Source organism: Pan paniscus, chromosome 17, assembly GCF_029289425.2.
Source record: "Pan paniscus chromosome 17, NHGRI_mPanPan1-v2.0_pri, whole genome shotgun sequence".
In the NCBI taxonomy this organism is placed as follows: domain Eukaryota; kingdom Metazoa; phylum Chordata; class Mammalia; order Primates; family Hominidae; genus Pan; species Pan paniscus.
Genome location: NC_073266.2, coordinates 80493497 through 80509738, shown reverse-complemented (window position 1 = coordinate 80509738; position 16242 = coordinate 80493497).

The window sequence follows — 16242 nt, the reverse complement described above, 5'->3', positions numbered from 1 at the left end:
GGAGTCAGCCCCAAAGAAGACATACAAGGTTTAGCGTCCTTTTTGAGACAAAAAGCTTCCCATGGAACCAGTATATTCTACCAAGATTTCAAAACTCTCTCTTTTTTTTTTTTTTTTAGACAGAGTCTGGCTCTGTCGCCCAGGCTGGAGTGTGGTGGCACGATCTCGGCTCACTGCAACCTCTGACTCCCAGGTTCAAGCAATTCTCCTGCCTCAGCCTCCCAAGTTGCTGGGATTACAGGTGCCCGCCACCACACCCAGCTAATTTTTGTATTTTTAGTAGAGACAAGATTTCACCATCTTGGCCAGGATGGTCTCGATCTCTTGACCTCGTGATCCGACCGCCTCCGCCTCCCAAAGTGCTGGGGTTACAGGCGTGAGCCACTGTGCAGGGACTCCAATTCCTTTTTAAATTTATTTCTTCAGTGTTGTCACTGAGATCTGTCTGTCCAGGTGGAGAAGCACCTGGAGTGACAGCATCTGTCCTCAGGAGCATACTGCAGAGCTATAAACATGACGAACTCTCAGGAGTCCAAAGACATCAGGTATCCCAGGCTGGGCGCACACATGGATGTTGTTGCAGTGAGAACCAAAGACTTTTGCTTGAATTTCCTCCTCCTGGGGGACAAGGGCCATAGAGTCCTGGATGCTTAGCTCAAGGCCAATAGGCATGTGTTATATGCTAATCGATACACGCATTTGTGACCTGGGAGCATGCTGTTTTGAGCAGCTGCATGTCTATAGGAAATAATAAAGTGATTCATTTTTATGTTGCAAACTTCAGTATTTGATATAAATTCTATCAATATGCCTTTGCCACCAAGCTCCTGCCTCTAATATTTAACCATCATCTATTGTAGTTGCAACAAACTGAATCGATTGAGATTGAAAAATCAGATGTAAAAAAAAAAGTAGAAAAACATGTCCTTTGTGGTTAATATTAATCTTGCGATTGATTTTTTTTCTTTTAAGGAAGTCTGCCAAGAATAGAGGAGACAATTAGGAGAAAAAGTGATTCACTGTATCCACAGCTTCAGAGGTCAAAAGGAGACAGAGCTGGCCTTGGTATTTGGCAGAGAGGAGAGTCAAGAGGTTGGGCCAGCAGCTGCACAGAAACACATCACATGAGACCTGGAGAGGGAGGAGGCAAAGAGCACGGGGCAGTCAGGAGGACGGGCTGGGCGCCATGCTCTGCAGGAGGGAGGGAGGCTCTGGCCTCCATGCCTTGGCTCCCAGTACAGCACCTTCCTGTTCCTGGATTAGCTTCCTGGACCAGACACAACACTCAATGACCTCTTTTAGTCAAAAACCTCTCCAAGACCAGGCTATTCTCGGCCTGCGGCACTTCTGCTTAGGCTATCCCAGAAGTGACCCCTCTATCAGAGCCAAGAAGGCTGTGTGGCACCTCTGGGTAAGATTTGTGGGGTCACTCACCAGAGACCCCTGGCACTTAGCTCATCAGAAGAAGATGGCTGAGCCTAGAAGGTGCTGACAAAACAAAAAACAAAACAAGCCCCCCTACTCCCACAACTTTCTCAGGTCATCACACCCTGGAATGATCCCAAGCAGCCCCATGCCACCACTCCCCAACCTTCTAGGAACCTCAGTAAAGGAGAAATATGTTATTGATGTCTCCACTCCACAGCTGTTGTCTCCCATGCAGCCGCTATCTGCCTGGCACTGTTAGTCATTTTAGGGACACTTTAGACAGGCAAGTTTCTACTCTCATGAAGCTTCCAACCTAATGGGGAGATGGTGAACAGGCAGATAAACGAGATCATTTTGGATATTGATGAAGGACAGGAAGAAATTAAAATGCAGTAATGTAATGTGGGGTGACTTGGAAGGGAGGGCCTTCCAAGTCAGGGTGGTCAAAGAAGACCCTTCAGTTACCCTGTGGGGAGGCAACATCTGAGCTGAGGTCAGAACAGAGAAGGAGCTGACACAACACTCTTGGAGGAAGCACAGCAGACTGAAGAAGAGCGACTACACTGGGTCTAAATGGAGACCAGCCAGGCTCGCGCCGCAGGAAGGAAGCCGGTGTAACTAGACCAGTCACTGTAACTGGGGGTGACTTTGCCTCCCAGGGGATATCTGGCAATGTCTGTAGACAGTGTTGCTGTCGGCAGTGTGGGAGGATGCTAGTGGCAGCTAGTAGGTAGAGGCTAGAGATGGCACTAACTGTCCCACAATGCACAGGACAGCACCCAACCAAAGAATGATCTGGACTGAAATGTGCCTGGTGCTGAGGCTGAGAATCTTGGGGCCAGAGGGTGGAGTGAGGGCAAGAGGGCAAAAGCCCATGGCTGGGAGGTGGACAGATCACATAGGACCACGGGGGCCCTGATGAGGAGTTTGGGTTGTATTCTAAAATGATGGAAGGCCACTGGAGACTTCCCCTCGGGAATCTGGCATGATGTGCATTAATAACGATGGCTCTGATGGGAAATAGATGGCTGTGGGTGCATAATGGACCCTCCTACAGAAGTGCAAATGAGAGATGATGGTAGCTTACAGGAGCTGTGGAGACAGACAGAAGTAGATGGCTGGGATTTGTCTTTTAAAAAATGAGGCTGGGCGTGGTGGCTCACACTTGTAATCCCAGCACTTTGGGAGGCCAAGGCGGGCAGATCACCTGAGGTCACGAGTTCGAGACCAGCCTGACCAACATGGAGAAATCCTGTCTCTACTAAAAATACAAGATTAGCCGGGCATGGTGGTGCATGCCTGTAATCCCAGCTACTTAGGAGGCTGAGGCAGGAGAACTGCTTGAATCCGGGAGGCAGAGGTTGCAGTGAGCTGAGATGGTGCCACTGCACTCCAGCCTGGGTGACAGAGCGAGACTCCATCTCAGACACACACACAGAGGCTGGGCGCAGTGGCTCATGTCTATAATCCCAGCACTTTGGGAGGCCGGGGCAGGTGGATCACGAGATCATGAGTTCGAGACAAGACTAGCCAACATGGTGAAACCCTGTCTCTACTAAAAACACAAAAATTAGCTGGGTATGGTGGCAGGTGTCTGTAATCCCAGCTACTTGCAAGGCTGAGGCAGGAGAATTGCTTGAACCCGGGAGGTAGAGGTTGCAGTGAGCCAAGACTACAGCACTGCACTTCAGCCTGGGAGACAGAGCAAGACTCCGTCTTGAAAAAAAAAAAATAAGAAAGAAAGAAAGCAAGAAACAGACTTGTCAATAAATCATCTGTGCAGAGTCAGAGTAGGGAGGGAAAAAGGAATCGAGGATGATCCCTGGGGTTTAGGGCAGAGCAAATGAGTGGATAATGGTGACATTTCTGTGATGAAAAAGACTATGGGAGAAATAGTTTGGAGTAGCAAACCGGGAGTTCTCTTTTGGATGGGATGTGTTTGTGATGCCTGTTACATATTCACAGGCAGAAAGACAGTAGACACTGCGCTAGCACCAGACAGATGGTATTTAAAGTACATAAGAGACACTGAAATCCACCAACAGTTACCAGTTTATGCCAGACTACTTAAACAATACTAAATTCAATATCAAAGAAGAATAGAGAAAGATATGTTCCTCTTATTGTTTGCCTAGAAAAAGTTCCTTAAGATCTAATCATTTTTGATTCTTAGAAGAATAATTATTTTAAGGAGGCAGGACAATTCTCACTTACACGTGATCTAGGAAGATGTCAAAAAATGCAGAATCATCCAGTAGAAGCCGTTAGGAGTCAGGACACACTTCACATGCCTGAAACACCTGTTCCCTGGTGGGGGTGTCGTTACCCCACTTCTCCATGGGCCACTTCCCAAACATCCCCTAAGAACCACTGGAGAACGTGCCCCTATGTGAAGCCATCTCTGTTCCTGAGGTGGGTGGCTCTTCTCCTTTCTGTGCATGTGAGACACTTTGAAATTAAGCCCTTCCACAGGCCAGGCCTCTGCTAATGACATCAGGCACATTGTTTCACCGCATTGATGGCTGTGTACTGTGAATCCCAGCTTACAGATAAAGTCACCAAAGCACTGGGAGGTTACATTGCCAAGATCGCTGACTCGGGGCTGCTACTACAAAAGTATCTTAACATACTGGATGGCCCAGAAACAACAGAAATTTATTGCTCACCGTTCTGGAGCCTGGGCATCAGCAGATTCGGTGTCTGGTGAGGTCCCACTTTTCTGGTTCAGAGATGGCACCTTTCCTGTGTCCTCACACAGTGGAAGAGGCAAGGCAGTTCCCTTGGGCCTCTTTTATAAGGGGACTAATCCCATTCATAAGGGCAGATCCGTCATGACTAATCACCTCCCAAAGTTCCCCACCTCCAAATACCATTACATTGGTGATTAGGTTTCAACATACGAATTTTAGGGGGGACACAAAGATTCAGACCACAGCAGTCACCTAGTAATGAGGGCAGCACCAGGATTTGAACTCAGAGCTGTCTGCTCCAGAACCCTTGGCTCCTATTATTTTTTAAAATGACGTTTACTCTAATAGACTGTGAAATGCTTGAGGAAAAAAATATGCCAAGCTGAGTTCATGGAGAACACCAGTGTCCTACATTGGCAAAGTACCACCTATCTGGAACTCATCTTAACATTTTACATCTTACCATGAACTTGCAGCTACTAGATTTGAGAGTACATAAGCCAGGTCATAGAAATCTGCTATCCATCACCAGCCACTAAAGGAGCATTTGCAAAGGGTAAGAACAAAATCTTGATTTTCCTTCTCAAAGCTGAGCTGTTTAACCCTTTAAAAATCATCCAATGCTACATCAGAATTTTCTCTTCACTCAACTTCTTTTTTCTTGCAAAAGGAAAAAAAAAATTCTACATTACACTTCCCTTTGTGGTAGGTGCTTTGACCTCAGCACTCTCCTTCACTCTTGCTCCACTGCCCTGGGCCCACCCACCCTTCACCAGCGTTACTGGAGCTGCACCCACCCTCATCTGAAATCCAAAGCTATTCTTCCTATGCTGCAGAGAGGAACAGCCACAGCTCTCTACCTCTTGCTCCAATTGTTCATAACCTCTAATCAAGATAACAGCAAAGGGGGCCAGGTGCGGTGGCTCACGCCTGTAATCCCAGCACTTTGGGAGGCCAGGGCGGGGGGAGGGAGCAGATCACTTGAGGCCAGGAGTTCAAGACCAGCCTGGCCAATATGGCAAAACCCTGTCTCTACTAAAAATACAAAAATTAGCTGGGCATAGTGGTGCACACCTGTAATCCCATCTACTCAGGAGGCTGAGGCACCAGAATTGCTTGAACCCCAGAGACGGAAGTTGCAGTGAGCTGCGATTGTGCCACTGCACTCTAGTCTGGGTGACAGAGTGAGACTCTGTTTCAAAAAATGAAAAAAGATAATAGCAAAGATGTTTGTGAGTCTGTTCTCAAGCTGCTATGAAGAAATACCCTAGACTGGGTAATTTATAAAGAAAACAGGTTTAATTGACTCACAGTTTCACATGGCTGGGGAAGCCTCAAGAAACTTACAATCAATCATGGCAGAAGGCACTGCTTCCCAGGGCAGCAAAAGCGAGAATGAGCGCCACCAGGGGAAAGGCCAGACGCTTATAAAACCATCAGATCTCGTGAGAACTCACTCGCTATCACGAGAACAGCACAGGGGAAACCGGCCCCATGATTCAATTACCTCCACCTGGTCCCTCCCATGACAGGTGGGGCTTATGGGGATTACAAATCAAGATGAGATTTTCGGTGGGGACACAGTTAAACCTTATCAATGTTCAATAAAGTGTTATTTACAATAGCAAAAAGCTGAAAACCATATAAATGTGTTATTAATACGTTTGAATACATAGTAATTCTGTTGGGTGAATTTGGGAATATTTATTAAGAAATTTTAAGAAAAAGGGAAGATGCACAACGAAATTTCAAAAAGGATATAAAATACAGCATAATCACAATTATTTTAAAATGGTGCTTAGCAAAAAAGCTGAACAAAAATTAAACAATGGTAATAGGTTTATCTCTAGACTGTGAGGTCAGGAGCCATCTTTTTTTCTTCCTGAATGTTTCTATCTTTTCCAGCTTTTCTGTGTGCATTATTTTACAGTTGGGAAAAAGCACTATTGGTTATATTTTAAAATGTGTCCATAGCTTCTGGGGCAAATAAGGCTTTGTTCCATTTCCAGCACCTGTGTAAAGATGGTTAGTCATATGTGGTGCTAAGTAAGAAGGCTGCCAATGAAAAAGAACGGGGGCATGTTGTTTGCAAAGCTGGTGCATTCTTTTATACATACAATTATGCTGGAAGCTTATAATGTGCCAGGCACAGTGGGAGCCCCTGAGATAAAAATGTTAGGAAGGCAAGGTCACTCTCCCAAGAATCTTACAAGATGAGAGATGCCCACTTAAAATCTTGGAACGAAAGAAAGAAACGTTTAATAAGGGTGGACCAAAATCCTTAAAGAAGATGAATACTTTTCTTTCATTACCATTTAAAAAAAAAAAGAAAAAAACCAAAAAACTTTCCAGGGATTTAAACAAACAATCTTGACCAAATATAAAAGAGTGATAACAGAAGTGGGGTCCCAAATAGTTTTCCAAAACCTGTTCACTACCTTCTGGAGGGATGGCTGTAAATCCCCCCGCTTCCCGCTCAAACCCGCTCCCAGGAAGGGAATGGAAGATATCGCAACCTCCCCAAATATGGTTTGTGCTCAAGCCTTACCTCTGGGTCACATTTCCTCCTTCTATCGAAAGGCAGCTCCCCTCTCCCCATAAATTGTGCTGTGTTTAACACATCTTGCCTTCCACAGTAATGAACCGGAGATCTCTCCAAGCGTGCTCTGTAATCTGAATTGTGACATCTTGGATCCTCCCTGACATACAGACCAATCTCCCTCCCACTTGCTCTCCTAGAGAGTCTCCTTTTCCCTTGATTTCACTGGGACAGTGATGCCACAGTTCCGTCACTAGCAAAAGATCTAGACATACACACACACACACACACACACACACCCCACTAAAGCCCTCTTTCTTTTCATTTTAAGCTAAATTTTGCCAAGTCACATCCATCTAGAATGAAAAGGTCCCAAACTACCCAAAGTGCTGGCTTCCTCAGCACTGAAGCAGACAGTTCCGTGCAGCGGAAGGCTACTCTCCTCTCCCTAAACTCACGCTCTGGGGGATGAACCTATGGGTGCCCATCCCTGCGGCTGTGGCCTGGGAAACAGTGGTGTCCTGGAAGCATGAATAACAAGACTGGAAACGACTCCAAGTTGCTGCGTCCAAAGCTTCCCTTCACAAACAAAGATGCATGAGTCCAAGGGGGTTGTCCAAATTCCCACTGTTGGGGTCACAGTGACAAAGGCTGTCTCCTTTGACCAGACTTGAGTCAGGCTGCCAAGTCCTCTTTCTGACAAATCCTTGACCTTGGCCCATTTAGTCCAGTTTTAGCAAGAATGCAGGCAGGCAGGTTTAGCAGCAAATGTTTCACCCTTGTTCTGACCACTCCTGATGTTTGATCAAATTCCTCCTCCCCACCCTGTAGGGCAGATGCACCTAACAGCAATAAGTCAAGCACACCCTGAGAATGACTCCATGGTCTTAAGGAATGTGTGTTCGAAGTTCTGAGCTAAGGAATCCAGGAGTGGCCGCCCGGAGATTCATCTGAAGGACGTCCAGACCCCTGGCCCATCCCTTGGAATGGCAGGCGGTACAGGGGATTGAGGCCCTTTGTTTTGGGTTAAATGAAGGTTGCTAGGTGGAGGTTGCCAGGCAGAGGTTGCTAAGTGAAAATGCCATATAACCCGCATGCTTCTTACACATGAGAGCCATCTTCCTGTCCAGCTTGGGGCTCCTGGACAGCTCTGTATGTGAGTCCCCAATAAACCCTATGTCTCCTTAGCTGGCTCCAGGTCTGTTCCTCAGCCTCTTGGACATGGCACCATCCCTACTGGAGTTAACAGGGGTTCTGCACGACAACCCTCATTATTTTTACTTTAGGAGATAGAATCTTGCCTTGTAACCCATTGTGGAGTGCAGTGGCGTGATCATGGCTCACTACAGCCTCGACCTCCTGGGCTCAAGTACTGCGCCCAGCTTTATTTTGTGGGGGGGCGCAGGAGAGTAGAGACGGGGTCTCACTTTTTTGCCCAGGCTGGTCTCAAATGCCTGGCCTCAAGTGATCCTCCTGCCTCAGCCTCACAAAGTACTGGGATTACAGGCGTGAGACCCCGTGCCGGCCCAGTCCTGACATCTTATCACCTGGCCTGCCTTCAGCAAGAATTCTGTCGTGTCGTTGGCCAGAATCCCCTGTACTCCTGATGTTTCCTCTTAATTTTCCATCCGCTCACCTGCAGCCCGGCTCCTAGGCTAGAAATTCCCATTTCTCCTTGTATTCAGAGCATCGTGTTCACTAATGTCCCTTGGCCTTGGCCTCCATCTCACACACTCTTCCCCTGCATCACTGAGCTCCAGCCACGCCACCCTCCCCAGGGCGCCTGGGCGCGCCCAGTTTGCAGCCAGGAGGACCTCCCTGCATGGCCCCTGACCTCCCCGCCTGAGGGGAGGATGAACTGCGCACGCGCGACCCGCCTTCCCTCCCTCGGGAGTCCGGGTCCCCTACAGGGGGCGCTCTCTGGCTGCGGGGGCAAGTCTGATTGAACCAGGCTCGCAGTCATTAGCTCACTTACCGGCGACACAGGGCACAGGCTCCATGGCCAGCCGTAAGACACACACGCAATCTTTTCGCCCTCTTCTGCATGTTTCTCTGCCCTGTTCTGCTCTTGCTCAGATGCCGGGGTGAGGAGAGAGGGACGCTCTTTTTTGCCCACTCCCCTAGAGCGTCCCGGCTCTTGCTTCCGCTCCGGGTCATTGCAGTTGCCTCTGCTTGAAATTCCTTCCCTTCCTCCAGATCCTAATCTGACTTCTTTTCGGCCAGGTCTTAGGTCAGATATCACTCTCGATCACTTACCCTCTTCTATTTCCTTCATATCTTTTTTTGCAATCTGAAATATAATAGTGTTAATTTAAAAAAGTGTATTTATTCCTGGTCCATCTTCTCCATCGGGAGGCGCTGCCTGAAGGCATTGGTCTTCTCTGACCTCCTTCCCACTAACCTCAGGGGCTGGAATGGTGTCTGGAATAGAGGAAGTGCTCAGTGGATCGGTTCTCCGTGCTGAAAGTAGGCGAACAGTCAAAATAAATACCCCACCCTTACCCATCTCCCCAGGAGAGACATTAGAGGGCTCCTGCTGGCTCAAAAGAAAAGGTGGATAAATGCTAACAATAGGGATGGGCCCCGAGGAAGCTAGGCCACCCCTGCATGCACAGACCCTCCTGTGGGCATGCCCCACCAGGGCACAAGGGGCTGGCAGTGTTCTGGTGCAACGCTCTTCATTCAGTGTGGACTGGCAGCCCAGGATCACCGGTCACCTGAGGACAGCCCCCAGGGCAAGACAGGGACCAAAACAAACAGAAACAGACAATTCAAGGAACAAAACCAAAAACACCTATTCCAGTTTATATCCTCATAGAAGAAAAGACAGGATGCTAGGAAAAAGGAAGATTCAGAGAACTGTAAAAAGCACTTGGAAATTAAAATATGATAGAAGAGATTTTTTAAGAGATTTGGAGGATAAAATAAGGTTATCTCTCAGAAAGACAAAAGGGACATAAAGATAAGAAAACTTGAGGATTAGCCACAGTAGTCCAGTGTGAACTATAAAGATCTCAATAGGACAGGGGTTGATAAACTTCTTCTGTAAATGGCCAGATAGTAAATATTTTAGACATTGTGGGCCTTACAGCCTCTGTCCCAGCTACTCAATTCTGCCACTATAACACAAAAGCAGCTGTAGAGAACATGTAAATAATAAAGTTTTGTTGGAACACAACACGTAGTTGTGCAGATAAAGTTTTACTGAAACACAATCATTGTATCAGTCTCAGACTCAACAGTGGAAGCAGGAAGCAATGCTGTGAAATTTTTGAAGGAAAAGAGTTCCAGCCAGAATTCTATGCTCAACCACACATCCATCAAGTGTTATGGAAAAACAAAGATATCTTCAGACAGGTAGGGGCTCATGAAACTGACTTCCTATGCATATTTTCTAAGGAAGTTACTGGAGATTTTTTCCTGGTAAAATGAAGGGGTACACCAAGAAAGAAGAAAATACAAACGCAGGGACAGGCGATCCAGTAAAGGAGATGAGCAAAGAAAATTCCCAGGAAGTGAGAAGGGAAGCATAAGGATGACAGCTTAGTAGCAATCCTGGGGATGAAAAGGCTAGACTGGACAGGGAGACAGAGGTGCCAGAGGGATGTCACTAACAAAAAGAGGAATAATCCATCCAAGCGTGGTAGTTCACGCCTGTAATCCCAGAACTTTGGGAGGCCAAGATGGGCGGATAACCTGGAGTCAGGAGCTCGAGACCAGTCTGGCCAACATGATGAAACCCCATCTCTACCAAAAATACAAAAATTAGCCGGGCATGGTGCCATGTGCCTATAATCCCAGCTACTCAGGAGGCTGAAGTACGAGAATCTCTTGAACCCAGGAGGGGAAGATTGCAGTGAGCCGAGAGTGGGCCACTGCACTCCAGCCTGGGCGACAGCGTGAGATTCTGTCTTAAAAAAAAAAAAAAAGAAAGAAAGAAAGAAAGGAAAAGAAAAAGAGGAATAACTTAATTCATAGATTATTGAATGTGTTTGAACATATTTATACTTCTGATGGAGTGGTCGGGGATAAGTGAAAATTACATAGAAAATCAAGAGAACAAAAACAAACAAACAAAAAACAGGCAAGTATTAACTCCAAAACAAATAAAAACCTGTACAGAAAAGGAGATAGAATCAAAAGGCACTACCTAGCTCAGCCACGGATAATATTTACATATTCACAATGATACAAACACTGATTATTGATCTAACAAAATATGATTTAACAATGTCAGGAGGACAGGAGAAAAGGGTGTGTGTGCATGGGACGAGGGGGGTGAGAGCACAAAATCCTCATAGAGGGAAGGTAATAAGCACACAAAAAAATGAAGAGCTGGTGATCAAAGCCTTTCTGGTTGGGGTGAACTGCACAAGAACAGCTGAAAGAGGCTGCCCTGGAGGACTGGGAGCCAGGGAGGACAAGACAGGGAGGGAGGAGCAGGGGTCTGATGCTTCTCTTTCCAGGCACACTCAACTATTGGGCTTTAAAAACGATTTACATGTATACTTTGATGTAGACAAAAGTGAACGATAAAAAAGGACAGAGCAGCAGCACTGGAGGAAAAACTGCAAACAAGCAACAGCATGAAGGAGATGCTCCCGTGGGACCCATGCACACTTTGGGACAGCAGGAGCAGGGCATGGCGGGGATGACAGGGTGAGCAGCCAACTCAGTGGGTGTCAGAACTTCAGGGCTGAAATCCTCAAAGTCCTGGGGGAACTGGGACAAGCTGGGTGCCCTGGGTGGGGAGAGTGCTGATGGTGGGAAGGTGGGCAGGTGGATTAGTCTGTACTCGCACTGTTCTCAAGAAATACCCGAGCCTGGATACTTTATAGAGAAAAGAGGTTTACTTGGCTCATGGTTCTGCAGGCTATACAGGAAGCATAGTGGCTCCTGCTTCTGGGGAGGCCTCAGGAAACTTACAATTATGTTGGAAGGCAAAGGGGAAGCAGGTGCGTCTTACATGGCCAGAGCAGGAAAACAGAGAGGGGGAAAGTGCTACACACTTTTAAACGACCAGCTCTCACGACAACCCACTCACTCACTTTCACGAGAACAGCACCAGGGGATGGTGCTAAACAATTGATGAGAACTGCATCCCCAGAATCCAGTCACCTCTCACCAGGCCCCAACTCCAACACTCAGGATTACAATTCCACATGAGATTTGGTGGGGACACAGATCCAACTCATATCCCCGAGGGTCAAATTGGGGCAGTCTTTTATGCTGTACTGAAGATTTGCATTTTTAATTGGATGTGAGAAGAAGCAACTCAGAGATTTAGGTGGGAGAGAAACATGATCCGATCAGTGTTTTAGAGAGATTTCTTGGGCAGTCATGAGGAGGACAAGACCGGAGGGAAAAGAAATAAAAGTGAAAGTGACTGGGAGAAGCACCAGGAATCTGTTCCAAAAACCTGGGAGATAACTGAGCGTCCCAGTAAAACCCATAGTAAATGTGGGGGAGAGATGAGATGAGGCCCTCATGGGGGTGTTTGGGACATAGAGTGACAGGACTTGGCGACAGATGATGGGGAGGTGGGGATGAAGTGGGTGAGCCTGGAGGTTGGCGGGTGGTGTGGGGGCCGCTTCCCTGCACCAACCTTGCTGGAGGCGAGGGGCTCTGCCTCCCTGGTTTGTGGTGTCCAAGGGGAGGGGGGTGTCCAGAAGGAGGATGGGCCTGGCTGCAGCCGTGGGAGTGACCCAGTGGCCCAGGAAGCACCCCTAAAGTGAAGGGGAGGTGAAGGGAAGGGCTCTGGGGCCCCTTAGCCCTTCAGGATCAGGCAGGGAGAGCCTGGAAAATGAGGCATCAAAGCAGCAGCTCCAAGTCAGACCAAAGGCCAAACAAAAGCTGGCGAAACAAGAGGGATGGGATAGGCCCACGCCGCTGCCAAAGGCTGAAATAGGTCCCTGGGTCCCTGAAGTCCCTGAAGGTATCATTGTCTGTGGGGAGACCACAGCAGCCGTGGCAGGAGGAGCACACGGGAAAGCCTGGACAGCCGGGACGTGGGCGGGGACGGCGCCTGCCTGAGAAGCAGGTGGATACGAGCAGGAAGTGGGAAGAGCTAGGCCGGACTCAGGTACAGGAGAGAAGGTTTTATTTTTATTTTTGTAAACGAGATGAATCCTGCACTAATTACAGGTTGCAGAAGTGTCAGAAAGAGGCAGGGGGAAGTAGTCAGAGGATGAACACTTTCTCGGAGACAGGTGAAAGCAGGGAAGGGCAGGGCCTCCGTTTCCTTGAAGGAGGCTTGAGGACAGGGGGGTAAATGGTGCCTGTGAGGTGTGGAAGGGACAAGTGCAAGGGTGGCTGAGCAGCCCTGGGACTCAGTGGGGACTGACGCTGGAAATCTGAGGACAGCACTCACCTCCATGGCCCTAGGCAGAAGAAGAGGGCAGAGGGTTGGGCCCATGTCAAGGATAAGCCCCTTGAGACCCTCAGGCTGCTTCTAGCAAAAGCATGGCTAAAGCGGAGGCCACTCAGACTCACGGCGGGGCTTGCTGAGCCCCAGGTGTCCTCCCTCCCATCTTCACTCAAGATGCCAGGGCCTTCTACCCTCATTGTTAATGGGCATGTGGCCTGTCCTCAGGGTGCTAGAAAGGGGGGTGCACAGAGCAGGGTAAGGGTTCCTGCAGCAGAGGCAGCTGTGAGGCAAGTGTGCTGGATGGGAACGAGGGATGGCCGGCAGTATCCACCTTCCCCATGCGTGTACGACTGAAAGTTGATCAAAATCAAACCTGCTCATTCAAGAAAAGCAGCTGGGAAATGGTTTCCATGGTGTTCGGTGCACAGCACACAGCAGCATTGGCTCTGCTCCCCCTCAGCGCTCCAAGTTTGAGTCTTAGTGAGTGTCAGTGCAGCACAGGGTCGCTCTTATCTGCTCCTGTGTCGTCTGCACTCAGCGCATGTGGAGGGGGTTCATCTTCTGCGGAGCCTCCTGGGCATTGCAGCGCAATGGCTAAGGGCGCTCCATCTAAGAACGAGCCTGTTTGGGTGGCAGGGAGGAGCAGCTTGCGGGATGTGGACATTTGCCCCTCTTCGTTCACTGGTGATGGGAAGTATTATCCTTCATAAGGCCAGCAGATGGGAGAGCCTGGAGGTCACTGCTGGACAGTAAGAACTTCCCACTGAGCCGGTTCTCAGGGGTCACACTGCAGGGCTGGGGTTTAGAGGCCCTTTGGAGCTCAGGATTGGCCATTAGCAGTTATGTGTGGGGCTTGGCCCTCCCCAGCCCACTCTGTCACTCCACTGTGTTTGTTGGTTCTAAGTCTCCCCAGCACATTGTCATCTTTTAAACTGTGGTTTTATTGTCCATCTCTGGGAGCCTCTCCCACTGCACTCTGCCCAGGGTGAGTGCTCCACTTATGCATGGAGGTGCTCACCAGTTTAGGAAGGGGCACCAAGGAGCCTTTATCTTTGGAGCACCAGCAGGAACAAACACAACACCAACTCAGCAAAACAGCACAGTGGATATGCTGCCTAGAAACGGGTCTGAGGTCAACTCTTGAGATGGTGTCTGCTGTGTGACGCTAAGACTGCTGGGACTAAAACAGAATGGAAAGGAAACAGCTCTCTCTGGTCAAACTGCTGTTCTTGGCCATGTCCATCCATTGTCCTTTCTCTCCCCCCACGCCCCATCGTCCTTCAGGAAATGTCCCAGGAATAGTGACAGAATACACACCCAACACACCAGAATCTAAGGAATATAACAAAATTTAAATTTGAAAACTGGAGGACTCACAAAACTTTATGTCCTTATATGCAAACGACACACACAGGCGACACTGTAACACATGTCTGCTGAAGTTTTTGGGAAAAAAATCCTAATGGGCTTAACTTGTGAGAGATGGTGGTTTCAGCATATTGCTGTTCATAAGGAAGAAGTATGGCTTGTTGTTTGCAGGGTGTGCAGTGATATGACGCATTTATTTTTTATTTTATTTTATTATTATTATACTTTAAGTTTTAGGGTACATGTGCACAATGTGCAGGTTAGTTACATATGTATACATGTGCCATGTTGGTGCGCTGCACCCATCAACTCGTCATTTAGCATTAGGTATATCTCCTAATGCTATCCCTCCCCCCTCCCCCCACCCCACAACAGTCCCCAGAGTGTGATGTTCCCCTTCCTGTGTCCATGTGTTCTCATTGTTCAATTCCCACCGATGAGTGAGAATATGCGGTGTTTGGTTTTTTGTCCTTGCGATAGTTTGCTGAGAATGATGATTTCCAATTTCATCCATGTCCCTACAAAGGACATGAACTCATCATTTTTTATGGCTGCATCGTATTCCATGGTGTATATGGATGTGACACATTTAAATAAGCTATTTTTAACCATCTGAAATGCTCTAGGAGGAGGTGTATTACAGCAGTTCTTAAACAGTATTACAGATCATAAGGTAAATAAAAGACATTTATTTTGTGTGCTTGATTTATTCGTGGCTTACAAGGCAATTTCTATTAAGTGAAAACTAGTTTAAGAAACTTTGAATGTTAATTGTGGAGCAGTTTTCTTGAAAACTCAGAAAAGCAAATCACTTATTTATGAGTTCAAGAAAAGTCAACATCTGGAGGTGTAGCATTTGGGAAAACCATCTTCGTTGCCATTTCAACTTTCTCTCAACAGGTAAGATTGGTAATTAGGGGAAAGTGCCAGCTTACCAGAATGGAATAAGACCTAAGAAACTGAATGACTAGAAAGTACCTGTGATTTCAGTGAAGGCAGTTTTCCTTCCCTGTCCTTAGAAAAGCGGAGGAATGACAATGAGAGCAATTCCAGTCATTGGAATTGCAGATGGAAGAAAATTCTCCAAGTGTTCTGTTGATTCCCCCTCTGCACAGGATAGAAGAACACTGTGTTTCTGATTGGGCATAAAATGAAGGGACTCATGAACCGAAGCTGGAGAAATGCCATGCTTGTTTATGGGTACTCACATCAGGGCTGGGGACAGCATAGCCTCCAGCTTTCTACCACACACCCCAGAAAATGGACGGCCGCCTTGAGGACCCATCTGCCAATTTCCTCGGCAGTGTTCAACCTTAGTCTTCCAGAAGGAACAGGACAATATATGGGGCCTCCACACTGGCTTCTGCCATTCATGTGGGCCTGTAGGCCATCGTCAGGCTGGCTCACACCCTCATGAGGTTAGCACAGCCACCTCCACACCAAGCCATTTTCTCAGGGCCCCGTGCTGGTGAGACAGAGCCACGCAAAGTAGCCAGCTCTTTACTGGTGTTTCCTAAACACGTTGAATGAATGCACACAGTGAAGCAGGTGGGTGTGAGCGGTGGGGTGTGCTTTCCATCACCAGCCCAAAGCTTTGTCTGCTAGATGTAATTCCTACATTCATTTAGTGAGCAGGGCAATAGACTCGCCGTACTAAGTTGGAACTTTGTTGTAATTTTGGTGCTGAGTGGGGTGAGGCTTAGGGGGAAAAAAAAACCACCTTAGAGCCGTCTTTCAAATACATAGCAATAAGAATCAGTTCATGACACATAAATGACAATAGTGAAATAAGAGTTTCCATAGACTAGTTTGCACAGTGTGAGTTAGGGGGATGGAATGAAAGAAAAATG